This window comes from Cryptomeria japonica, chromosome 4, assembly GCF_030272615.1.
Source record: "Cryptomeria japonica chromosome 4, Sugi_1.0, whole genome shotgun sequence".
NCBI classification, from domain to species: Eukaryota; Viridiplantae; Streptophyta; class Pinopsida; order Cupressales; family Cupressaceae; genus Cryptomeria; species Cryptomeria japonica.
In genome coordinates this window covers 237,935,473-237,961,949 of record NC_081408.1, presented here as the reverse complement: position 1 = coordinate 237,961,949, position 26,477 = coordinate 237,935,473, and positions in this window count along the sequence as shown.

Below are 26,477 nucleotides of genomic sequence, written 5' to 3'. Positions count from 1 at the left end.
TCAAAATTAGGGATATCAAGAATGCCAGTAAACCCTAGATTCTCAATGTGCTTATACTCGGGATTGATCTTTCTAGAGTCACCCATCAACTCATTCATATAAATATTCTTGATGTCACTCGTACCCAGATCCTCAATGTGGAAATTAATATATGCTCTGACGTCTTCCTCATAAACAACTCCTTCCAGAACACACAAAAATGAGCCAACCAAATCATCCAAGGTGGCAATATGTGGGAATTGCTTGAAAATTGGCCTGGGATGATCCTTAACCTTGACAACAGTAGGATTTGCAATGAAAGTAGGTGCAGAGGATGATGCAGTTTCCATTATGAAAGATGATTGTGATAAATAACTAAGAAATGGTTGCCAGTGAATAACCATAGAGAATTCTTCCAAGAGGTGGTGGAATCACTAATGAAGATTTATGCTCGCACTGAATCACCTTAGGCTTGGTCTGCATTACTCTTAATATCTTTAAATGCAAGGTGATAAAAAATGAAGTGGATTCAACCTTTTAACCTTCAAAAAACCCTAATCCATCATTGATATAAATATCTTCTAGTGGAACATGTTGGATCTCGGTTGAACATCTCCATGCCAGATAAACCATTTCCAATGTCTACAACTTCTTCTAGATCTCCTTCCCGGGGCTTATGCAATATTTTTATGAAATTTGCCTACCCCTAAGGCATCTACCTCAGTTGTCAGATGGGCTTCCTGCCAGTGCAAGAGCAATCTCCTTTTCTAGTTGAGTAACCAAAGTAATTCCATCTGTTGATTGATCATCTCACTTCTTGACCCATTTCTTGGTATGATCTTGCCGGATTTAATTGATCTTTTCTTTCCCTTTTTCATTTGATCCATCATTGTTAACTGGTCAATTTTTGCTTCTACAAAACTTAACTATGTGCCCAATCTTGTTGCATGCATAACATGTAACATTATTCATTTGAATTTCTTTGCTATAAATGATATAATTGTTTGACCTACACTGATTAGCCATATGTCCAAATTTTCCACATGTATGACATTTAACATTCATTCTGCAATCTTTTGTCTTATGACCATACTTATTGCATTTAGAACATTTACTGGGAGTAGAATTATAGTTCTGATTTGCTCTATTTCTACATTGCCTAGCCATATGGTCAAATTTATTACAAACAAATCATATATCATTAAATTTGTAAGAATTAAGATACCTTACAGGTGTCTTCTGGTTTTGATCTTCATTTGTAGTACTAGAGCTTTGACCTTGTTCAAATCCAAGTCCACTGGAATCTCCATTTTGTCTTTGACTTTTCAATAATTCATCAAGTTGTGCTGAACTAACCATAAATTTGTCCTTGTACTCATTTGTAATAATTAGATCACCTCTTAGAATTATCATCTATCTTTTAAGTTCTTGTTCATTGCTTTGGGATTGCACCAATTCTGTTCTCAATATATCATTTTCATGAGCCAACCGGATGCATTCTTCAGATCTGTCTTTTAGAGATCTCCCAAGGTTTTCTTCATTCATCTTTCGGTCTTCAATCTCCTTTGACATCCTCATAGTTAGAGCTTGCATTTCATTCCTTATGACCATATTCTCCTCACCCGGCTTCTGATATTTTTCATTAAGGGTATCTTTCTCTTCATTATCCTAATTTTGCAGAAGTTTCTTCCTCCTAGCTTGAACAAATGACAACCTCTCCTGTAGGATAAGAATGAATTCCTTGGTAGAATTCAATTCCTCTTGTAACTTCAAGTTCTTCATCCTTTTAGCATCATAATATTCAAGTGCTACCTCGAGTTGCTTCTCCATACTCATATCCATGGATTCTAGATTCAGGATCTTCCTCAAGCTATTAGACTTCCTCTAAGGCACAAGGCTCTAATACTAATTATTGGTATCCAACAACACTAAGAGGGGGGGGTGAATAAATGTTCTACTGAAATGTTCAATTTTAACCTTATTATAACATACATTCACCAACCAATAAACCGATACTTATTTAATTGAAAGAAGTAAAGCAATCAATGAACCAATCATAGAAATGAACACCATAACATAGAGAATTTATATGTGGAAAACCTCAAAGAGGAAAAACCATAGTGGGATTTGTGACCCACAATATCAATCCACTAGCCATATGAAAAGATATTAAATAATATGGGGGCTTGCACATGTAGGAAGGCTTATGGCCTAGAGCACACTACTCAACACAAAGGAGTCTCACTGACTACAATCACTTCAAATAATAAAACATAAAACTGAACTCATGTAATATATCTGCTATTCCTGAAAGAGTTATGGTTCAAGGTCCAATTATTCTGGTTTTGAAACCCTTAAACCCTTACCAGAATAACCTTTGCATCCAAAATCATCTACAACTTATTTTACAATATTGATCTCATATATAAATGACCTCATACACATGATCTTTGCATTACTAACAACATCACATGCTCCTATATCAAAAATGATCTAATCAACTGACCTATATACCCTTAAAATCCTTTATGACTCATGTCAGCTTACATAGATAATACAAAATGATTATACATGTTGGCTCATTATATATATACATAAATAACAAAATGAATTGTTTATTGCCAAATCTCCCAATGATGTTGGCCTCCTATGCTAGTACCCATAAAATCCTTCCTACCGGTGAAGAAACTTGTCAGTGCCGGTGAAGTGTCTGTCAGTGAAGTACCTGTTGCTAAAGAACCAAACCAATGAATGAAGCTAGAACATGTTGCCATCAACAACAACATATAAAACGTGTCAATTGCCAACACAAAAGAAATCTAAGCCAAAGCCACATAAGATGGAGCATAATTACCCTATCCACAACAAGGTGATTCTACATCCTCACTTAAGATGAAATCATATAGGGACAATATTTTTTGTGCATATTGCAACAAGTCAGGACATGATGAACACCATTATTACAAGAAGGATATTGATGAATTGAAACATCTTCTTGAGAAGAATATAATCAATTTACGTTCTAGAATGTATACTTCAACTTGTTCTTCCAAAGAAAAGGATAAACCTGGGAAGGATCATAGTTTTTCGATAAGTAAAGGACAAGCTCTTTGTGCTATTACATGTCATGATTCAGGTTGATGGCTTCTAGATTTAGGAGCTTCTCATCATATGACATCTTCACAGTCTATGTTCTCTTCATTTGAGCCTTTACACATGCCACTGATTTTGATGGGAAATCATACATATATGAATGTGATTGGGAAAGGACCTATTGCCATTCAGGATAACTACTTCAATGATGTGTTGTGTGTACCCCATTTGACAAACAATCTTCTTTCCATCTATCAGATCACTCATGGGGTGACAAGGAAAACTGTGGAGTTCACACCTAATTTATTTATCATTGGAGACTTGGAGAGTAGATCTATCATTGCAATTGGGGTGGTGGATCATGTATCTTAGTTGTAATCCTTTTCACATTGTTTTCATATTGATGAGGTTGATTCTTCATATGTTGATCAGACTTCTTGAGATGATTTAGATATTGAGGAGAATTTTGGTTACTTGAACTTGGGTATTCTCATATGTGAATCTATTATTGAGCCTTTCATTTCATCTCATCCTATTGATATCACATCACCTCTTGCACTAGATGATGTAGATATTATAACAATTTTGCCTTCTTCTGATTTAGTGTAGTAGGATATACCTTGTCTTCTAGGTTTAGTTCTGTGGGATGACTATTTGATAGACATTGAAAGTTTTTTTGTGGAGCCATACATTCCATATTTGGGAGACATCATTGATGATATTAATCTCCTCTTTGATGAAGATGATCCTTCTTCTATTGTTGTGAGGGAACAGTTTGACCGTCTTGTTCATTCTCTACATGATCATTCTTTCAAAATTGACATGATTTTGGTTTCTTATGTACAACACTTGGAGGAGGTATCTTTATCATTAAAGGAGACATGTGAGTCTTTAGAATATATTCTACATTCATCTCCACTAGATCTTGGATTTCCTTTTTCAGCAGTGTGGATCAGTACACCTAATTTAGAGGGGGCAAATTTCAGCATCGACATGGGTACACTATAGTAGTTTTCAGAGACTCCATACATGTTGCATTTTTTCCCCACATCTTCCCTTCATGATTGGGGAGACTTCATGGATACGCCTTTGGGTTTGTTTCTTCCTAAGGGGAGGAATGTTGTTCGATAATTGTGGAGCATTTCTTCATTGGTGCAGATTCCACATTGAGGGTGGGTTAGTTTGTCTCTCTTCTTCTCTCTTATGGGGAGGAATTTTTCCTCACATGGGGTTTTGTCCTTCTCCTACTTCTTTGAGAGTTCTTTTGTATAGTTTTCATCTCTCTTTTGGGGGGATTTTTTTCCCACGTGGTTTTCTTCCTTTCTCCATTTGTGAGAGATTGCATTAATTTGTGTGCATTTTCATTTGTACGTGGGTACCTAACACGACCTTGTAGACAAGACCCATATTAAATTGTTAGCTTGAGTCTACATTCCCGTAAGTTGTACTTAAGGGGGGGTGTTGGTGTAAATTATGTCTCATAATTACAATTTACTTAGTTGACTTATAGTAATGCATTTCATAGTATGATGAAATAATAAGCAGTTGGTAGAATACTGAGAGGGGGGGGGATGAATCAGTATATTGAAAAACTGATACAAGGTTCCCAAACTCAAACTCAATCAAATAAGGTAAACATATCTCAATCAAGATCAATATTCATTGGAATACTTGACATTAACCAGTTTAATTGCTATGACAATATTTAATAGTAAACACCTTCAATCTTTTAAACATCAACAATGCTTAATCTTAGCTCAAGATATTCATCTCTCAATGCTTCAACTTAACACACCTTATCAGAGATTAACCAAATCAACAAATAAGATCACAACCACAAAAGCATTCACCACTTGACACAAATGTTTATATGTGGAAAACCAAATAGGTAAAAACCATGGTGAGATGAGACTCACAAGGATAGTTATCTAAACTCTTTCGAAGTTCACCTTGTTAGGAGCCAAAGCCTGTTAGAGCTTTACAATAAGTCTTGTTAAGAACAAATTCTGGTTTGGAATCACCCAGTTAAGGGATTTACAAATATGCCTTGTTAGAAGCACAACACCCTGTTAGGAGTAACCTCACTGGAGGATTTAAGAATCCAAGCTAATGGACCACCTTGTTAGAGGATTTAATGAGTAACCAAGCTTGTTAGAGCTTACTTGGTTAAGGAATTTTACTTCTACTATAATTGTTAGAAAACAACAACTTTTCTTGATCTATCTGAGTAGCACTAAATTTTCTTGATCAGATCCTTCTAAGCTTCAATCTACCTTCATTGGTTGGGCAACCACATACTCAACAAGTTTTCTACCAAACTAGCCAACAACCTTTACAAACAACTTCATTGACCTTAAATACAAATCAATTAGGTCGCTAACACAACAAAAACCTAATTCTCATCATTGAGATTACAAACAAGTCAGTTCAATCTTGACCATTAGAAATCATGACAATATCTTCACATTCTTCAAGACAATTCCAACCGCTCCATGATGACTACTCCATTGGACTTTGTAACTCATCACATGTTGTGCATTAAATACAATCCACTTTACTCCTTCCCTAGACAATAAGCAAACATGCCAAACCAATTTGAATTTATCCTCATACAATGATCACACATGTCTCCATCATTACCGCTCATCAAATAATAAACCAACAAACTTGGTCGGTTAGGGTTTAACAACTAATAGGGTTTTACCGGTTACATTACATAGAAAGGTTTAACCCTTTACACTAGTTTACTGGTTCAACTTACAAACTTTACATACCAGTTACAACTTCTTCTACAACTCTCTTCTTACCAGTTACCAACCAATATAAAAAACAACAATATCAGCACTAACATGAATACAATTTACTAGTTCAATTGACATCAATGACAACATATCATTAATGCAATCTATATGCAAAATGCTAAAGAACTCAAAATGCCAACATTCCTCACATGGTGTTTTGTCCTTCTCCTACTTATTTGAGAGTTATTTTGTATAATTTTCATCTCTCTTTTGGGGGGATTTTTTCCCATGTGGTTTTCTTCCTTTCTCTATTTTTGAGAGATTGAATTAATTTGTGTGCATTTTCATTTGTACATGGGTACCTAACATGGCCTTGTAGACAGGACCCATATTGAACTATTAGCTTGAGTCGGCATTCCCCTAAGTTGTACTTAAGGGGGGGTGTTGGTGTAAATTTGTCCCATAATTACAATTTACTTAAGTTGACTTATGGTAATGCATTTTATAGTAGTTTGGATATGAGACACTTTGGGATGCATGCACATAGGGATGATGTATGTAGGAGAAATTCAACCTTTTGTGGTCTTATCTTGTTGTTACATTCCACCTTCAGTGGGTGATCTACCTCTTGTGGAATAATTTATTATTTCTCCTACCTACCCTCAGCTACCCTTGTTTCTTATTGAGTCACATGTCATGATTGTGTGTTCACATATCCATATGGCCTTGCCTTTATAAGAAATCTCATCTACATTGTATGTAATAATCCAATAATGATCTAGTTGGTCTTATTTGGCATCTTGATTAGAATATAGCTTATTCTTATCAAATCTTTTTCCTCTCTCTTGTACTATTTAGTGTGCTCTAGATCTTGGATATATTTGATAAATTCTTACAATTACAATATCTTCAAATAGGAAAGGTACATTAATTTTTCTATAATTATTTTTTATTTTCATTTTTTTCAAACATTTATTTGATTCTCTCTACATACAATCTTTAAGTGTTATTATATTACTCCTATTCAGTAGGTTATTATCAGAAAAGTTAGCTTGTGTAAGATTAAATCCCCAAAAACTAATCTAACTTAATGAAAATATGGATATATTTCCTAAAGTCTTAATCATGTTCATATTTGCAAATTTTTCTTTGAATGATATATTGAAATTAATTTTAGTATTTTGTTAAAATTCTTTGATAAAGTTTCAAAAAGCATCACTAAAGTTTCAAATCATTTTGTGACTCATTTATCCTATTTTTTAATAATTTTTTGATTAAGGGTGAAGAAGGTTTTTTAGGGGAACCAAAACTTCTTACAATATATTTTAAAGGGACCTAAAACCCTCGAATTTTGTGGGAATCTAAAACCCACTTGCAAAATGTTGCAACACATGCAACCAAAAACCAACCCACAACAAAACAATACATACTAAGAAATAAATAACCATATATAATAATAAAAGGCCAAAGCCATCAAACAAGACTACTCAAATAATTATGAGAAAATATTTTTTTGTAGGCTGCCTTAACCTTAAAAATTAGTTTTAACAAGGTTCCCATAACCTTCACTTCCAGAGGTCCAAAAAAACAATGCATGATAAACTTATCAGAAAAAACCATTCCTCCAAAATAGCCAACAACATGAAGAGGAGAAAATGTTTTGATAGGATCCCCAAACTTTCACAATGGGTTTTCAAATAGCTCCGTAAATCATCCTGAAATAGTCAACAAAAGCCCCCATACAAGAAGTCCTCAACTCTCATGCAAATCCCATCCCCACATCAATAGGAACAGTAGAGAAAGAAAACATAGTAGGAACAACCACATTCAAGCAAACCTCTCATCCAAGCAATGAAGGATAAGAATGTTGGGAACTTGAGTTGTTGAGTTGTCTTTTGATTGATGTCAACCTATCTAGTGTTGCCATTAATGTCACTATAAGGTGTGCATCATCTAGAAGTGAGTTATCTAAATTTGTTGTGTGCTATGATGGTGATGTTGAGGTGTTTCTAGAAGGTTTGTGTAGTGGAATTTTTAATATTCATGAAACAATATTTATATGTAAGAAAGAGTATTTAATGTCCTAGTCGAAATAAATTTTGTATTCCTATAGATTGTGAAGATTATGGTTCACATTGTTTGATATAATGTTTATGATCTATACGTATTGCACTATCATGTTTACAGACCATCTATTACTCAGATGATAGTGTCGGTTGTTGTTCTTTCTCACAGTGAGGTATTAGTCAAAACTAGTCTGGAGAATGCTTGACAATTCTCTAATATGTGGATTTAAGTTTTGAAGCTTAGAGAACATGTTAATTTGGTTTGTGTAGTGATCCAATTCAGTTTTCTAGTGCCGGTTTGATTGGTAAGTGAAGTTATGTTGTTATTAGATTAGTGGTGTAAGCTGGTTTGGTTTTCGACTAATTAAGGTGATGTATCTTATTTAGATCATGCATTGGAGGTTGTTCTTGGATGATTATATCAATCTCATTATGACAGGTAGATCTACATCGTGTATTTTTAATTGGAGATATTTTTTCAGCCAATTGGTTAACATGTTTCTTTGTTTTTGTACACGTTATAGTTGATGCAAACCTTGGTGGATGTTCTAGAATGTGTGGTTTGTTGGAATCACTCAAAATGGATGTTTTGTGATGTGTTTAGGTCTTGTTTATCTCTTGGAATGTACTGCAATTGATATTATAGGTTCAGATGGTTGAATCTATGTAACATTAATTCTATCTATGGATGACCTATTTGGGGTTTCTAATGAATAATCTTTTATACATAGATGAGTGGATGCATGAATTTCAAGATATGGGATGTGTGTGAATTTATGTGAAGTGGATATGAATGGTCTACAAGAAAATGTGGTGTAGTAGACACATGAAAATTAGTGTGTGAGGACCTTTGAGATAGTGATTCATATTAGATGTGTTTACCATGATATTAGTTTCTTGACATATTGTTTCAAGGATAATTTCAAGATAAGGAGATCTTTTTCATTTTCATTCATTGATCCTTGGTACCTTCCAAAGGAAGGTGTGTTCTTTTTGGTAGTTTGTACAACCATTACTATCTTACCCTAAGGTTGTCTTAGTCTTGCAAGACCTATCAAGGGTATTGAGCTATTTGGCCTTTAGCCTAAATATTCCAATTAGTTATTCATACTGTGAATATGATTCTCACAATCATTTTTTGCCATTTAGGGTATTCCACAAAAATCTTGTGTTCATGTGTTTATTGTGTTTTGTGATTTTATGTTTCATAATTTTAGTAATAGGTTAATTGTTGTTTGAGGTTTAAATGATAAAAAATAAAATAAATTGAGGTTCAGACTAATTCACCACCCCCTCGCAATCCTATAGTGTATGTGACAAAGGAAACCCACAAAAATAGTTCCAAGAAAGATAGAAGCAAACAACACCAACATAGGGAAATGGAAGAGTTTGATTTCGAGTCAGAATCTTCCTTGAAGATTGGTCACGAAGTTAAGAGAGGTAGAGCATCCCCCGTGTCTACCTCTAATTTTTATTCTCTTCCCTCCCATAATTTTATCCTGCATAAGTCCGTTTCTACGCCCATCAGGAGTGATATACCCCCCTTCCCAAATGATTTCAATACAAATTCCTCTTTTCTCTACTTGGATAGAGAGAACCTAGTTAATGTCCTAGCCATTACTTGTGATTTAGTTGTGGATAATTTTAGGATGTTTAAATGGTCCTTCCATGAGATTAAGGACATCAATATCAAACTCTGAGCAATCAATAGAAAATAATAAAATAAAGGTATGAAACAGTGGATGGTGGACAAGATAAAAACAATTGTGGACTCCATGCAGAAAACTGTGAGCATTGAAAGCGATATGAAGAAATATTATGATAGTAGAATCTCTTTTATGGAAGATAAAATCAAGAAAGAGTATTAAGATAGACCAAGTTAGATGGAGAATAAATTCTAGAAAGTTAATGAGAACATTATCTCTCTGGTTACATATAGTCAGAAGGTGTTGAATAGTTCGAATGATAACATAAATACCATGGTAGGGAAATTGAAAACTCTTAATCACGAAGAGGCTATCTTGGATATGGATTCCATAGATAAAAAATAAGAGGAAATGGTTGGGCCATCCAAAAGAACCAGAGCCAACATGATGAAGAAATCTACAAACCAAGAAATCCAAACCCTCAAGAAAATTGCTCTAAACATGACTCAGCTAGAAATAGAGGCCCTTAGGTATATCTTTTTGCAACTATTTGTTGTATAACTTTAAAATGGGTATATATTTATGCAACTATTTGTTGTAGAACTTTTTAAAAGGGTTTTGAGTCCCTTCAAAACCTGTTTGTTTTGTAATAAAAAACAAAGATCCCCTTATAAGCCAGAGACAAAACCATAGCATAGCCACCAAAATAAGCAAAGGTTCTTTGAAAATAGAGAAAACCCACCATTGAACTTGCAACCAAAAGTGCAATTCCAAGAATGGCCAAAACAAATAGCCACCCACAAAACATAGAGAGACCAACATAAAGGACACCATTAGGAGCATAAAGTAATGCCAAAAGGAAAAAAATAGATCTCTATAAACTCTAATGAAAGGGATCACGAGCTCCCCAACATCCTCTCCATTTTCCCATTTATAATATTAAAAAGTGTTTTTAACTACTCTTATTCATTGAGCGATTATAAGAGAATTTATCTTGTGGTAACCAACTTCCTCTTTTTTCTCTTGAATAATATATGTTACAAAATTTCCTAAACTTTTATTTACAAATTTTATTCATCCAGTTTAATAAGTTGTAAATGGTATGCTAAACTATATTTTAGGACTATATTTAAATTATTCCATAAAGTTCTCTAGAATTATTCATCAAATTTATCATCTTTGTGTGACAATGCTTTTAGGTAATTAATACAATCTCATAATTTCTTTGATTTTTTTTTTAATCTATGCATGTCATCACTACTTTTCTAACAAGTAATAAAATATGTCATCATTAAAAATACATAAACAACTACAAAATTAGAATCATATCATTTTTGAGTTCTTAATAGTCCCAATACAAAATTTATACTAATACCTTCCCATGGTTTCTCTAGAATTTATAGTCACTTATATAACCTAATATTCTCATGTCCTTTTTCTACTACTTCACATATTGTGCAATTTTGTATATTTTTATGTCATCATTATATATTTGTAACTAAAACTATTAGTCAGTTACTAGTTCAGATTTATTATCAACAACAAAATTGCTTGCTAATCCACCACTATATTTTTCTTTATAAAATTATCTCTCACAGAACCTTTAGGAATACATAATTGGTTTACCTTTAATAATAAACTATTTTCTATTACATGATATAACAATTTTTTTATTTCCATCTATTGTTAACTTACCTCATATAAATTCCATTATAAATTTATACAAATGTTTCAACTCACCAAAACCAATAACTTGATTCATCATTTTCATCAACAAATTATATATTTTGATTAAAGAATCTAAAAGTTTATGAATATTTAGATTCCTATAATTCAACGCAAATGACTAAGTTTACATAAATTTAACTTATTTGAAGTGACTAGCATCAACTAAGTTTGGTTTTTTAAGTATCATAATTCTTGATGGTCTATAAACAAAATAAATTATTTGGATATAATAATGATGTCACCTTTTCTTCCAAGTTTGGAAGAATCCTTATCATAAAATAAATATTTCCTTTCATCATAATTTGAATTTTCATTAAATCATCAATAGGTTTCCCTTCCTAACTAAGACAACTCTAATGGCATTATCACTTGCATCATTAAAAAACCTGTAATAACTTATCAAATTTTTGTAAAGATACCAAATTTTATTTTATTTAGTAAACATTTACTAGTTCAAATTTTCAATAATAGCTTAAAAGTTTTGAAAATTCATATTTAATTCATTGGTTGAAATAATAAATCTTTAATATAGTAATAATTTAATCACAAAGTACATGTCTTTACATGCATCAACAACTTTTCTTCTTTTAGTATTTGCACTACCAACTTGATAAGTACTTTTCCTCATGAACACTATTTGCAAGAGAGGTATAACACTAGAAGGTTTATCACTTTACGAGTTAATTGAAAAATGAGAAATTGAGAAATTTGAGAAGAGGAAAAAATCCTATCAATTAAATCTTGAAATGTTCTATATTTAATTTTTCAATAATAATTTATATTTGTACAACAATAATAAAATTCATCAAATTACACTAACTCAACAAATAAATTAACATAGTCAATTCACATAAATGAATAAAAAAATCTATAGATTTAATATTAATATACTTTTGATTTACTATAATAAATATTTTTTTAATGCAAATAATTACAATGGTAACAAACAATACTTATAAGGAAGATGAAGGAGTTATGAGCGGCAATGGGAGAATTCAAAATTTAAATTCTCTGCAAGGCAGGAACTCTGGTTCCAATGGTGGGAGCGGCCAGAATGTAGCTAGTCCCATAGGAGAAAAGAATAAGCCTCCGAACCTTCTAGATGCTGCTGTCACTCAGCAGATTGGTGGTACTCTACCAAAGTAGACAGTGGGTTCCTCTAGGCTCTTGGGGGAAGGGACCAGTGAGGGGCCCATCCCACGTGATGGCTCCGGGGAGAGTAGAAAAGAATTAAAAAAATGGTCTTCCCTCTTTGGAACTAGACCAATTGGTAAATCCTCATTCCCTCCTATCAGGAACATTTCTGACCCTTCTGGAGGTAAGTTCGCTATCTCTATCCCTGATCTGGTTTTGGATCATAATATAAATAGTATGTCGAACTCCTTGGTAGGCAAATTTTTGGGACCACATCCTAATATTGAAGTTGTTAGGGCCTATGTCAAACGGAAATGGGCCCTCAAGGGTAATGTAGAAATTTTGGCCTTACCTAAAGGTCTTCTATCTTTTTCTTTTTCATGCGAAGAAGACAAACTCACCATTCTTTGTGGGAGTCCCTAGTTAGTAGGAAAGACAGCCTTGGTTCTTCATAAATGGCAGCCGAATCTGAATATGAATGACTCTCACTTGACACAAGTTCTAGTCTAGGTTAAGTTGCCAGGATTGCCTTTGGAATATTGGGCAGAAAGCATCTTCTCGGGAATCGCAAACTCCTTTGGTGAACTGCTTTCTATAGATCCAGTAATAGCTTCAAAAAGGAGACTCACACATGCTAGGTTCTGCATAGGGATAGCCCATGATGTAGACATGCCGGAACAGATAGATTTAGTATCAAAGTTGGGAACATGGAAGCAACATATTGAATATGAATCTATTCCCTTTGCCTGCTTCCATTACAAAAAAGCAGGCCACTGGGTGAAGTCTTTCCCTGCCAAACCTAAGGCAGATTCCAGGCAACCTAAGCCCCATTCTAAGAACCAAAGGGCACCTGAAAAAATGGTATGGCAAGCTAAAAAATCAGAGAACAAAGAAGAAAACTCAAATCATTTTAATCCCTTGGGGGAGAAGAAGGAAGAGCCCTTAGCTTCTATCTCCAGTCCTGCAACCCAGGAAGCTTTGCGAAATGATTCACCCGTTGTTAACTCTCTGGTTACTTCTCAAACAGGGGAACTGAAAGATCAGACTGACCACCGAAATGACATAGCTGAAGTGGTGGCTAACACTTGTGAAGGAAAGGAACTACAAGAGAAAAATTACCAACCGGAGGAAGGAGAGATCCCCATCTCCCAAGAAGAAAAGACTGATTCCTCTCTGCTCATGCCTAGTCTTGAAATACAAGAAGCCCAAAAATGTGCAATTTTGGGTCTGAACCTCCCAGACTCAAACTGGAATTCAAAATCAGCTAATAGTGATTTAAATGATTCAAATGCTTCCAGAACCCCTAACTGGGGAAACGAAGAAGAAATTTCCAAGATCCTTAGCAACCCGGATGCGACTCCTGAGATAGATTTTGAGTGGAAAATACCAAAGCACGGGAATAAGAAAGGAACTACTCCCTCGACTTCTCTTCTAAGGAAATCTAGTAGAATAGCTCAAGTGGATGTCAGGTACACTTCCTCCTCCCTAGGATGACCCTCAAATCACATAGTCAGAAACAAGGAGGCTAGCAAGAACATTGCAGATGGAACCCAGAGAGATTTCTTAAGGAGTTAGGAATTGGTAAGTAACTATGAAGATTATTTCTTGGAATATTAGGGGACTTAATAATCCCCATAAGCATGATATTATCAGGAACATGATAAGGGATAGTAAAACTAATATCTTCCTAATTCAAGAAACTAAAATGAGTAAAGAAAAAGTTGAATCATTGAAATTTTTCAAAAATGGTCATATAAGTGGTGGCAGTTCTGAAGGTGCTTCAGGAGGCATAGCTACCATTTGGAATCTCAATTCTGTGAAAGGGTATGTTATCATCCAGGACAACAATTTCTTTTGTATCAAATTTGAGCACTTAAAAGATGGCACTTCATGGGTTCTCACCAACATTTATGCTCTCAACACTTCGAAGGCTAGAAATTCCTTCTGGAAAAAACTTATTCAAGCTAGGGACAACTTCAGAAATCTTAGTTGGCTGGTTATGGGAGACTTTAATACCGCTTTGAGAGAGGAGGAAAAATATGGAGGAAGCCCTCCTCAGTTAGAAAGTAGGTTGGCTCTTATGGATTTCATTAATTCTTAGGCTCTCAACAACTTGGAAATACAAGGATGCAATTATACTTGGACTAATAGGAGAACTAGTAATGATCTTATCCAAGTTTGTCTTGATAGGACTCTCATCTCTGATGACTGGTATAGCCATTATTTTTTTATCCCTGTTGGCCCACATTCAGGTTGGATTGGATCATTTTCCCATCACCTTCATGGCTGGCTCCATCAATAGAAGGAGAAACTTCCCTTTCAGATTGGAAAAAATGTGGACCCTCCACCCTGGCATCAAAAGTAATATCTAGAAATGGTGGAGCATTCAAATTGAGGGAACTGCTATGTACAGAGTTGTCAAGAAGCTTAAAAGTGTAAAGGATAATATAAGACTCTGGAATAAATCCAGCTTTGGGAACATTTTTGAGGCCAAAATAAAAGTCGAAGAAGACCTCAAAGAAATCCAAACTCAAATCCAGAAAGATGGTTTCAGTACTGTGTCCATTGTTGATGAAAATGAGACTCTCAAAAAATACCATGATATCATTGCCAAAGAGGAAACCTTTTGGAAGTAGAGATAAAGATGCATTTGGCTTAAGGAAGGAGATAGGAACACAAGATTATTTCACATGTCTATGATCAAGCACAAAGAAGTTAATAGGGTCACCAAACTCATGGTGGATAACAGGGAGATTATCAAGGAGGATGAAATTAGGAATGAAGCTAAAAGGTATTTTTTCGGATCTGCTTAAGAGGGATCACAGGTTGGATGTTGAAGCTCAATCTTCTTTTCTTCATAACATCCCTTGTCTCATTGATGATCATAAGAATGCCTCCCTTTCATCCATTTCTTCTAATCAGGAAATTAAAAATCTTGTCTTCTCCTTTGATGGCAATAAAGCGCCTGGCCTAGATGGTTTTCCCATGTTCTTTTTTCAAGATTTCTGGGACATTGTCAGGAAAGATGTTTCCAATGGGGTTAAGGAATTTTTTGGGGCTAGGAAACTCTTGAAAGAAATCAATGGTACTTTTCTGGCTCTCATTCCCAAAACTCAAGGCACTGACTCTATGGATAAATTCAGACCTATCAGCCTTTGCAATTCCATTTATAATATCATCTCTAAGGTTCTTACCTCCAGATTGTTGTCTGTCCTTCCTGCTCTTATTAACCACCAGCAAAATGGTTTTGTCCTTGGTCATCAAATTCTTGACTCTATCATTACTATCCATGAGAACATCCACTCTCTTGTTAAAGCTAAGAAGCAGGGCCTCATCCTCAAGCTTGATCTCTCCAAAGCCTATGATAGGGTTGACTGGTCTTTTCTCTTGAAGGTTCTCATGTCTTTTGGGTTTTCCTCCAGAGTTTTGGATCTCATTTCCCAGTTTTAATGTCTCCTTTGCTATCCTTATCAATGGTTCCCCTTCCCCTTTCTTCCAAGCTTCTAGAGGTCTAAGGCAAGGGGATCTTATTTCCCCTATCCTCTTTATTATAATGGTAGAATGTTTTGGAAGAAGTATGGAAAATATGGTTTTGCAAGGCTCCTTTAAGGGTCTCCACCCTTCCTTAGCAGATCTTGTTTGTTCTCATCAGTAATTTGTTGATGATACTATTATCATGGGGGAATCAAGTATCTCTGAAGCCAAAATCTTGAAGAATACTCTTTGTAAGTTTGCCTCTGCCTCTGGTCAGTTAATTAATTGGACAAAAAGTGAAGTTTTTTTCATCAATTCCCCTGAGAGAAGGCAATAGAGAATCGGTAGAATCATGGAGTGTAAGATTGATGATCTTCTTGCTATCTACCTTGGTCTCCCAATGGGCATTACTCCTCCAGATTCCTTCTGGAGTTCTCTAGTGGACAAATTCCAGAAAAAGTTAGCAGGCTGGAAAGGAGCCCTTCTAAGTTAGGCTGGAAAGCTCCAACTTCTCAAAGCTTCTCTTCAAAGTATTCCAATTTATGCTCTTAGCCTATTCAGAATTCCTATTAAGTATGTTGATGCAATTGAGAAAATTCAAAGAAGATTCCTTTGGTCTGGGGTTGAGGACAAGAAAACAATATCCTTGGTGGCTTGGGACTAGGTATGTAAACCGAAGAGTCATGGAGGTCTAGGCTTGAGGAGGATTCATACCCTAAATGAAGCCCTTCTATCCAAACAAGTCTGGAGAATGTTTCATGTTGATACCAAATGGTGCAAAATTTGGTGAAGTAAGTACTGTCTTCAGTCCTCCTCTCTTTCTTCTTTTATCAATTTGGATTTTAGCACTAATGGATCCCATATATGGAATCATGCCTCAAAATGCAAAGAAAGTATAGCCAAAGGAGTGATTTGGAAAGTTGGTAATGGGAGTAAAGTTAAATTTTGGGAGGATCCCTAGCTTTTTGATAAACCTTTGATAGAAATCAATGAATGGGCCCCTCATGCTCCCTCTTGTATAAGAAATTTTGGCTCCTTAGTTGCTGAGTACTGGGCTAGTAACAAATGGGAGAATATTGAAAGTATCCACCCAAGCCTTTCTAAGCTCAAGATCCACTTGTCTGCAGTATGGTTGAACAAAGAGGTTGACTCCTTGATTTGGAAACATGATCCCAAAGGTTCTCTAATTGTCTCCTCTATGTATGGTGTTCTGTCCCCCATTCCTTTAGGTAATCCTAATTTGTCTAAAGTCTGGATTAAAGGCCTTACCCCCAAGATCAATTTCTTCTTCTGGACCATCCTCCATAACAAAATCTTGACCCTTGACAACCTTAAAAGTAGAGGTTTTGCTTTCCCTAACAGATGTGCCTTGTGCCTTCAGGAAGAAGAGTCTATAGACCACCTTTCCATCCACTGCTCCTTCTCAGCCTCAGTTTGGGAAAGATTTCTTAAGAGTTTCAGTATTGCCTAGGTGTTTCCTAATACCGTGAGTGATTTGTTCTCCTCCTGGAATATTAAATGGACTAACTCTTTTTTGAGATATTTGTGGCAGCTTTCTCTTCCCCACATCCTGTGGGGACTATGGAAAGAAAGAAATAATCGAATCTTCAGGGATGTCTCCCTCAATCAGGATATTGTGTTCCAGAAAATCCAATGGGCGATTTAGGAAAATATAGGGATCAGTGAGGGTCCTTGTTTTTCGAACAACTCTTTGGAATCAAATATCTTAAGTATGTGGAATATGAAAATCACCGACAGTCCTAACCTCAACCACAATAAAAGGCTTGAAGGTAAATGGCAAACCCTCCCTCATGGTTGGTTCAAAGTTAATTTTGACGGTGTTGCCAAAGGCAACTTGGGTCCTTCAAGCTGTGGAGCTGTTCTAAGAGATGACAGAGGAATTTGCAAGGAAATGGTTGTTGTCCCTATTGGAACCCAAACTAACCATAAAGCTGAAGTAATGGCAGCTCTTCAAGGTATCCTCCTAGCTAAAAAATAGAATTGCCCCTCCCTTTGGATTGAAGGGGACTCAAATAATATTATAAATTGTCTTAAGGGAATTTCAATACCTTCATGGTTGATCTACAACATTATCACCTCTGCTATAGACCTTATTAGCACCTTTAAAAGAAGATACATATCCCACATTTATCGGGAGACCAATTATTCTGCTGATTGGGTTGTCGATGCGGTGGTTAATAAAGAGGAAATGACCATGTGGGTGGGAGAACAAGGGCTCCCTGAAGATGTCAGGCAAATTATATGTAATGAGCGATATAGAAGTACTCCAAAGATTCTTGATGGACAGGATAATCATGAATAGAACTAACTTGAGTTCTTCGAGTTATTATAACAATGAGGGTCTCATTCATTACAATACCAATGCCATCAGTTCCCATGCTTTTTGGGTAACTTTGATAGTTCCAAAAAGCTCTCTGGTTAATTTTCTCTACAAGTTCCAAAATTTGGCCTTGAACAGAGACAACATGGGTGGTAATAGGAGGTGATATGAACCAAGTAGTTGTAAAGAATGGAAACAAAAGGAGGAGGTTTGGGGTATTCTGCAGAAGGGTGGTATCTCAAAATTCATGGAGAGACTCCACGGTCAAGATGGTATGGTCACCAGCTTCTTCTGCAAAAACTGGAAGAAGGGCATACTAAAAATGGGAGACCGAATGGTTGAAATTGATGAAGATTTAATTGCTCAAGCCATGGGCCTCACCAGAGAAGGGTGCAACTTCTACAGAGATAGGAAGGTCAGTAGGGAAGCTATTGAAAGATACTCGGATATAGAGAAAGAGAAAAAATGCCTGGTAAAGTTGAGCAAAGCCTACTACCCGCCAAGGGCTTTTGCCAAACCCTGGCGGGAGGTCCTCTTTGTTTTAATACGTTATATCACTCTAGATGGTAGGTTCACAAAAGTTTATGGTTATCACTTTGTTCTGCTGAATCACTTTAGGCACAATGATAAGGTTAACTTCCCTTATTTTCTACTTTTTTCGATGAATTCATCCCTTAAAGCCTACAAAGAGAACCCATTGGGTGATACTGCTATGCATCAAGGCCTAATGGTCCTAATATACGACCATCTCAAGGCCAATCAAATAGCTAGGATGCAACCCTCTATGGATTCTGAGGATGAGGGGTCTGATTCTGCCTTCTAAGAGGAAGAGTCTGATAGTGACCCTTTGACTGGCACTAAGGACAACATGGATGTCTCAGAGTATGAAAGTAGGAAAAAGAGGAAATACACCAAAGCTAGACCTTCATCCTCTAAGGGCAAAAAGTCTAAAGGCAAACCCCTAATTAGCATTTCTTCAGAAGAGGATGACTCAGATGATTCTGAGGAGGAGAACCCTCAAGGGTTGCTAAAGAAGAAAACAAAAGCTCATACCCAAACCAAGAAAAAGCACAAGAAGAAAGAGGAGATTATCAAGGAACCGGAAGTCCACAAGCAGGTAAGGGCCCAGGAAGTTGATCACAATCTGGAAAAGGAGACCATGGAAGAGACTCTTAGGAATGTAGACACTACTAACACCCAACATACCCCTAAAGAGGAATAGGTAACCCCTGGAAAAGTTGTCCCCCCCTCTAGCCCTCCCCCCGAGGGTCTGCAAGGTTTCATGGAAACTATGGAGTGGCTTATTAATGGTTACAAGAAAGCTGTGGATGAAAAATAGAAAACTTTGCAACAGAGTCTTGATTCTGGAAACCATTAATACTGGGGAAGGGAAGACCATGGCCAACTACATTGAGGACCTGAAAAGCACCATTGCCGAAGCCGAAAACATAAGAGATGATTTCAACCCAGGTTTGAAAAAATTGAGAAGGATTTGCTGGATAGTAAAAATCTTGTTGACAGTAACGACCAAAACCTCTTAGATACTGTCAACAAAATTGGTAAAATTGAGGAGTATCTAAAGAACATTGTTGAACAGAGCCTAAGCATATTGAAGATTTCAGCTAACAACACCCACACTCTCATTAGCAAACTAGATGAAGATAAGGAAATCCTCGACATTGATCTAGAAACTGAAGGAACAGGGGAAGTTCAAGGCCCTGGAACCCATACCAAAGGTAAAAAGAAGGATAAGAAACCCAACAAGGATTTGGAAGACCTTAAAGCTATCAGGGCAACTTACGACAAGCTGGTGATAAAGGTAGATGACCTGTTGAAGAAAATAATTGTGTAGCGCCTTCTGTGTTTATTTGCTATTTTTTTTGTTTTGTTGTCCTTTCGGTCTGCTGGTCTTTTGGCTAGTCTTTTTGTATGCAGTTCTTGAGTACTGAACTTTTTGGTGCCTTATCTTAATCTCCTATGTTAAAGGTTTCGGGTCCTGAAAACCTACTTTTTTAATTAATCAGAACAAACAATACTTAGAAACATGCAGTAAACAATATTTGTAGTGAATAATAAACTATCCTATAATTCTTTGATCTTCAATGAACTTCATGAGTGAGGATACCGTAAAGAACCAAAATTTTCTCATTCTATCATTGTAGTGACCAATAGGTTTCCATCTATTGATCATAATCTCCAATGAGTTTTTATCCACCAAAGAAATATCAAATGTAAAGTGCTTTTGAAGATTAAATGGTATAATAATGGATGATCCCAAAATGAAGTGTTTCCCAAGTTTTACTTGTTACACAACTGAAAGATAGAACAAGTAGACCAAACCTACAGTAGTATCAAGGACCAAATTTCAATTTTACACATGAAAAATGTTAAAATTTTGGTTCTTATATGGAAGCTTCAATATGGAGGCCACCTTGTTATGTACTTCTTTTCGTGAACAAATTCCTTTTGTTCTATTGAATATTAGATCTATGTGATGATTAAATGTGAAGCTTAATGTAAACATCATTTAGATGAAATTTCAAAGGAATGAATGAGTTTTGACTTGAATGATTAAGTGAGATAACGCCTTCTTATTTAGATACTTGAATATATTAAGATTTTGTCTGACTACATTCATGTGTCTAAGTGGATGCAGGAGACCCTACCACCTTCTAAGAAGGGATAGAGAGTATCAATGTGGACATGGATGCAGACATGAGAAGAGGCCATGTTGCCATTGAATCCAAACCAAACCATTTTGAAATAATTTGACCTTATTTAGGTTATTGTTGTTGATCTAGTGTCAAATAAGATAGTGTTAATGTTAACATTTGTTTATTAGAACCTTATGTTGACCAGTTAGATTTATTTAGAGTCAATGTCACCTCTTTAATATTTTTTAACTTTATTTTATCATGGTAATATTCATTTCATTGATCATCATTGCGGATATGATGAACGTCTATGCAATTGGGATAGATGGCAAAAGCTTCCTTGAATTCTTATTAACCATTGTGCCTTCAATACTAGATGCAACAAAAGGAGCCTTGAGCAACAAAAACAATCGAAACACCTAAATGCCCTTCCTCATATTAGCAATGAAAACTTTAGGTCTATTCCCTAAAAAGGTACTTAATGTTAATGTAAAATAATTGGTAGAAATAGATTATTCTATGTTTAAAAAAAGGTTCATTTTAGCACACAGAAGAGGAAAATAAATGATTTACCAATTAACCCTAGACATGTATAGAAATTTATTATATAAGCTTAAAGTTACAAAACAATATTTAAGCTATACAAAAGAGAAATGAGTTAATATTAAATTTATTGTTAATCTAATTATAAAATTGATAAACGCTGCATTATAGAATAAGATTAATTAAAAGTTGTAATAATAGTAAATGAATTTAATTGATATTTTTGCTATTGTTTGATTGTAAATTATAATAGTATGAAGAAATATATGTTTAAATTAGAAGTATATACCAAAAGTGAAAAAGGTAATTGATAAGGTTAAATGATTTAACATCTTTTTCCTAATAATTTAATTAACAAAGTTAATTTATATTAAATAAAATTAAATAATCTATAAAATTTTAAATAAAGCCAATTTTAATAATATTAAATTATTTTTAAAATGAGGTGAATATTGAATTATGTAATAAATTTTAAAAAATGCATTCTAAATTACTTAGTTAAAATCATTAAAATAATACTGAAATAAAATTAAATAATCTATATAAGATTAGTTGCATATCGATAAAATAATTTTATAAATTTATAAAGAATTTATATTTCATATCTATAGAAGTTTGTGAATCAATTAGATTGAGGAAAACAATAACCCTCGACTATAATTCTATAATATAAATTAAATATAGAAAGCAACTTCCTACTAACTTTTATACTGTGGTTACGGTAAATGGTTATACAACTCTTAAGATGCACCAAACATCTATTACAATGGTTTTTTGTTTCTTTTTTATCGATAAAAGGCTGAGGCCAAAGAATTTTATTAATTTAAAAAATAGATAGAATTACATATACACCTCCATTCGGTGTGGGCACCGGTAGGAAAGAATGGAGGGAAGAAAACCTCCGGTCTAGCCTAGATCCCTCAAGGATCAGAGAAAATTAAGAATGCAATACATAATGGAGATACAAGATCACAATGAGAACATGTCCAAAATAATGAAGATAGTATGTAAAAATCCTCTGGGAAAAGTTGAGCAGCAGATTGCCCATCTCTTGGGGTGAAGCTGCCATTTGTGGGCGACAATTCTTGCTATTCTTGAAACACATGGTTAAGCCTACTTTGCTACTAATGCTACACAAAATCTTGAGAAAATCTCTCACCAAAATGTTAGAAAAAATTGAACAGGTAAACTTATACAAAATATCATACTTGCCTGGATGGTCACCTGTTAGGATACATAGCTCAAAATATTAGTCTCAAAAAATCTCCAAAAACATAATGCAAGAGTGATTACCCATCGAAGAGCATAAACTTAATATATATTAACGAGGAAAATTCCATAAAGAGAGATGAGGATAGCTAGGTAAGTGTAAGTTCTAAAAGAAGGCAATATCTAAATAAATAATAATACCTATATATCCATGTTCACATATATCCAGGAGCAAGATATGCTAGCAAGTTTATATAACTATGCTCATTAATGTAAGGTATTGCCCCCTTCTAGTCTTAAAGCTTATCCTAGCAGAGCAACAATACTCAAAAAGCTAAATTTAGGAGTAATCAAATATAAGGAGGAAATACTTAAACATCTGAGTATAAGATGGGTGCCCTTAAGAATTATGAAGATTTTGATGAAAATGAGGAGATCGGTGAAACCACAGGGCTCATGGATGATGGCGAAGGTTTCATCGAAACAAAGGTAATGATGAAACATGAGATTATAAAGGAAGATAAGTGATGCCCCCTGTTGAGCATCCAATTAGAATAATTATCTGTGGAATTAAATTATAAAAGCCACTAATTGTTAAAAGAAATCATCATTTTCATTAATACAATGGTGGCCCACAAGTCATCAAGCGGGTACAATAGCAACCTATAAGATAAGCGGATTCAAATAAAATCGATGAGACCAACGATGTCTCATTGAAAAAGAGGGGCCATCGAAGAAAGGAAGTGTCGATGAACCTTAGAAAAGACTCATCGAAGATAGTGATTTCATCGACAAAGATATCGAGGAAAGCGGATAAAGTTTTCATCAATGGGAAGGGACTTCGAAGAGACAATACCATCAGTGCAACATAAAAGGGACTCACTGAATGGAATGTTCCATCAAAAGAGTATGTCGATCAGACAAAAGGCAGCTCCTTCAATAAAAGATGTCGATGAGGAAATAGGTATAGAGGAAGCTAAAAGGGGAGCCTCCGATACGCCTGGTTTCACTGATGTGACTTTAACAGTGGAGAAAGGCTTCGGTGAGACAAGAGGTCCGCTCCCCGACAGAGGATGTTGATTATGATGGAAGAAGAGATTCGATGGAACAACTAAGGGAGGTCACCGAAGCCCAAGGCTTCTTCGACATAAAACCTTATGGAGGGAAAATAATATCGATGAGACCCAACGGTATCTCATCGATGTGGAGGGGCCATCGAGGAAAGGAAGTGTTGGTGAACTTCAGAAAGATTCATCAAAGATAGAAATTCCATCAACATAAGATGTCGAGGAAAGTGGAGATGGTTTTCATTGATGGGAAAGGTCATCGAGGAGATAATACCATCAATGCAATATAAAAGGGTCTCACCAAAAGGAGAGTTCTCATCGAAGGAATAATATCGGCAAAGATGTCGAGGAAAGCGGATAAAGTTTTCATCAACAGGAAAGGGACTTCGAGGAGACAATACCATCGGTGCAACATAAAAGGGACTCACTAAAAGGAATGTTCCATCGAAAGAGTATGTCAATTAGACAAAAGGCAGCTCCATCGATAAAAGATGTCGATAAGGAAATAGGTTTCGAGGAAGCTAAAAGGGGAGCCTCTGATATGCCTAGTTTCACCGATGTAGCTTTATCAGTGGATAAAGGCTTCGGTGAGAGAAGAGGTCCACTCATTGACAGGGAATGTTGATTTCGATGGAAGAAGATATTTGATGGAACAACTAAAGAAGGTCACCAAAGCCCGGGGCTTCTATAAAACCCTATGGAGGGCGAATAATATCGATGAGACCCAACGGTATCTCATTGATGTGGAAGGGCCATCGAGGAAAGGAAGCGTTGGTAAACTTCAGAAATATTCATTGAAGACAGAAATTCCATCGACATAAGATGTGGAGGAAAGCAGAGATGGTTTTCATCAATGGGAAAGGTCATCAAGGAGATAATACCATCGATGCAATATAAAAAGGTCTCATTGAAAGGAGAGTTCTCATCGAAGGAATAAGTCAATTAGGCAAAAGGAAGCTGCATCGATAAAGATATCGATGAGGAGATAGGTTTTGAGGGAACTAAGAGGCATGCCTCCGATACGCAAGGTTTAACCGATGCGACTTTATCGGAAGAAGAAGATAAGGGAGGCTAAAGAAAGGCTTCAGTGAAACAATAGATCCAATCACTGATAGGGCATGATGATTTCGATGGGAGAAGGGTTTTAGTGGAGCAAATAAAGGAGGACATCGGAGCCCTAGGATGCTTCAACATGAAAACCTAATGGAGTTCAAATAATATCGATGAGACCCAATGATGTCTCATCGATATAGAAGGGCCATTGAAGAAAGAGAGCACCGATGAACTTTAGAAAAGACTCATCAAAGACAAGATTCCATTGACAAAAGATATTGAGGAAGGCAAAGATGGTTTTCATCGACAGGGAAAGGTATTCAAGGAGATAATGCATCGATGCAACATAAAGGGACTCACTGAAAGGGATGTTCTTATCAAAAGATTGATGTCGATCAGACAAAAGGTAGCTACATTGATAAAATATATCGATGAGGAAATAGGTTTCGAGGGAGCTAAAAAGGCCTACCTCCGATACGCCAGGTTTCACCGATGTGACTTTATCAGTGGAAGATGATAAGGGAAGAAAAAGAAAGGCTATGGTGAGACAATTGATCCATTCACCAACAAGGCATGATGATTTTGATGGGAGAAGAGTATCAGTGGAACAAGAAATATTTAAACTGAATGATTGCCTGAGTATCTATACGAAAATATAGGGGGCACGAAGAGGACTGAAAAAGGGGGTTAAAATAGAGTCTGGGCAGGAGAAACATAAGGGGATGAAAGGAGGAACATACTAACAACCATTTAGGACATGAGAACAAAGGAGGGGGTTGCCTTAAGGTGTCATAGATAGGAGATTGATGCCATCGGCTCCCAAGTTGGCCAACTCATCCACTCTTTTATCACCCTCCCTATAAATATGATTGACTGTGAGCCTATCAAATTCTTTGCACAAGTCAAGAGCTTTTGACATCATAGTATTTAGTCTCTAGTTAGGCATACTACCTTTCCTCAGAGCATTGACAATTATAGCCGAATCTCCTTCAATCTCCAAGTTCTTAACTCCTAGTTTCCTACATAAATGCAGACCCTTCACCAGGGCCATAAGTTCCACCCAATTGTTGGTGTTGATGCCAACCAAAGAGGAAAGGGTTGTTAGTTCCTTGCCTTCCCAATTATGAACAACACATCTGATCCCTGCTTGCCCTGGGTTGCCATGGGATGCCTCATCAAAGTTTAGCTTCACCCAACCATCCCCTGGAGGCTGTCATCTACATGCCTCCCTTGATCAGAGACTAGCAATAGGACCATCTCCTATAAAGGGAGGAAAGGATAAGCCTTCCCAACTTTTTTTTATCTTTTCATCCCAATAAGTGATAGAGGCATTCTTCAATGTGCCTGATGATAGTCGGTTGTTCGTGAGCTCAGTGATAGTTGACTCTATCCTGTTAATGATTCTGGGGACCTCTAGTTTTTCATTCTTAAAGAGACATCTATTTCTCTCCTTCCATAGTTCCAACATAATGGAAGAAGGAAGATTTGTCCATAAACCTTCAAAGAGACAGCCATGCCTGAGGAGAGGCCATGCCTTGAGCATTTCAAAGATGGTGTGGGGGAAGGCCGCAGACCATTCAAGTTTGTTGGTGAACCAGATACAACATTGTGAGAAAAGGGGCAATTAAGGAGGATATGATTGGTGTCTTCCTCATCTGCCTCGCATAGAGGACATCTAATAGGGCCCTCATACCCCATCCTTCTAAATTTGTTTGTAGTTAGGAGCTTGTTCTAAACCGCAAGCTAGGA